This window comes from Lactuca virosa, chromosome 6 (genome assembly GCF_052849685.1).
Source record: "Lactuca virosa cultivar CGN04683 chromosome 6, Lactuca_virosa_CGN04683_v6, whole genome shotgun sequence".
NCBI lineage: Eukaryota > Viridiplantae > Streptophyta > Magnoliopsida > Asterales > Asteraceae > Lactuca > Lactuca virosa.
The window spans coordinates 202,627,834-202,630,202 of record NC_136431.1 but is presented as its reverse complement, the minus strand read 5'-3'; positions in this window follow the sequence as shown (position 1 = coordinate 202,630,202).

The following is a 2,369-nucleotide window of genomic DNA, read 5'->3' as shown; positions in this document are numbered from 1 at the left end:
GGTGTTCTTCATCGGCGATCGATCTCGGTGGTGGATGATGGTGATAACTAATCTTCTTCATTAGCATCGATCTAGATATGGGTTTCTTTGAGAAAGGGATTTTGATTACACTGTGCAAAAAAGGATTTCTTGGCAAGATCTTGAAGGTAATCGATCTGCATTATTTTTCTTGAAGGGTCATTGTTTTGAGTCTCCGAATTTGGTGGTGGACTGTATTGATAGTGGTGATTAATTTTTTTTAAACTCGTTATTTTGAGTTGCAGGTAGCAAAGAGGAAATTTCATTAGACATTTTTTTTATTTACAGGTTCACCATGTTTAAACTGAGACAAAAGGTAATGTTTCCTAAAAATTGTTACTTAAAAGATCAAGATTCTGGAGCTCCAGAAGCCGGAGTAGCTCCGGTGGGATTTCGCCGGTTGACCGGTTTCCATGAAAGTTCAAGTATTTCAAGGTGGAAAGGTTAGATAAATCAGGAATGGAACTGAGAGGGTGTTGTTTGCTAAATTCAAGATTTCGGGGGACTGAAGTTGTCCAATTCAAGAAGTAATTTGTGACATCCCCATTTTCACGGCCAGAAAAGACCGATTTTTGTTTATGCTTTATAAAAATCAGAGTACTTCTTTTAATAAAAATGTTGCGGAATTTGTTCCCAGAAAAACATGATAAATACGTTATCAAAGCATTTCCGAAGAAATGTATTTTTATTCATTTAAAACATTTGGGATGTCATCGTCAATACAGAAACATAAGCATAAACAGAACTTACATTCATTTACCCTAGTGATCTACATCTCTTTTAAATCTCTCAGTGCAAAGTAGCTTCGTATCGACACCTGTGATACAAATAAGCTGGAGTGGGTCAGGTTGGGAAACCTGGTGAGTACATAGGGTTTTCAACCCACAATAATATAATTATTATATTTAAACATCAAACAATCAACCCGATTACCCATCCCCGTTATCTTCTTTAATATTCCTTAAAGAATTATCTTAAGGGTCATCTCCTATATCATATTTACCTCTCATCTTTCTACCTCACATTTCCTTATATGCTCGTTCCTAAGGCATGAATACGTAGTTACAACGTCGCCTGAACTCGTAATTCATAGTAAGGGTTAGAGTATCATCGCATGAATATACATTCACCACATCACCTGGACTCGTAATTCATCACCTACATGTTATAAGTCTGCTGGTGTTTCCACGGGTTGTCTAGAATATTCCGTGGTCGCCATCTATACTCTAGTAGATGACTACATCTACAAATTGTCGGACAAGGTTATAGTATCTTTCATCCTACATCACCGATTCATCATCACCTATTCATCACCTAATTATCATCACCTTCATATCATCACCTATCTCTCATCATTTTATTTCATCATACACCAACTATTTCATCTACCCATGTTTTATCCCAACGTATTTGTACATATAAAATAAATATATATATTTAAATCATTTAAAACATGTATAAAATCATTCATCCGTCATAGACAGCAAGTATTCAGATAATATGCACACATAACACGTAATTTATATAAAATACTTCATATCTATGTGTAAGATAAAAGGGAACCATGCACTCACCTGTTAAAGTAATGATTCCAAACTCAGACAACGCTTCGTTACTCTTAAAACAATTTCCTTCGACAAAACCTAGTATCAATACCACTAGGGTTTAGTCTAACGTTAACCGCGACTAATTAATAGTATAGCTATTATTATTATTATTATTATTATTATTATTATTATTATTATATAAGCGTTAAACAACACTCTTATATAACTCATAATAATATCCCAAATAATTGTTTTAAGGTCCTAATAATGTTACTATAATTAATTAGAAGTTATATTAAAAATAGCGTAGGCGTAGCTCACTTACATCGAGTTTTTATTAAAAACCGGGCTTCGCTGGAGCAGCGTTTCCGAGCCGAAAGCTTTTCTTCTCGGAGCCGTCGGGCGCTCCGGGGATTTCTTCTCGTGCTAGGGAGGTTCCCTAGACTTGGGAGGGGTTTAGGGAGGTTATAGAGAGAAAGAAAGGTTTGAAGGTGTGAGGAAATTATGAAGAGTTCATCTCTTATTTATAGGAATTGTATAGTAAAGTAGTCTCCAAGCTTCGTCCGTAACTTTCGCATACGAGCTCCGTTTTTGTCTGTCTTTTTACCGTTGAGTTCCTATTAATGAGATCTTCAACTCTCATTTAGACCTCGTTGGCTAATTCTCATTCTATCTCGGATTTACAAAACTGTATCGAATTCGCCGCGCTCGAAAAGTAGAGACTAAGCTTCGTCCATAACTTTCACATACAAGCTCCGTTTTTGTCTGTCTTTTTACCGTTGAGTTCCTATTAATGAGATCTTC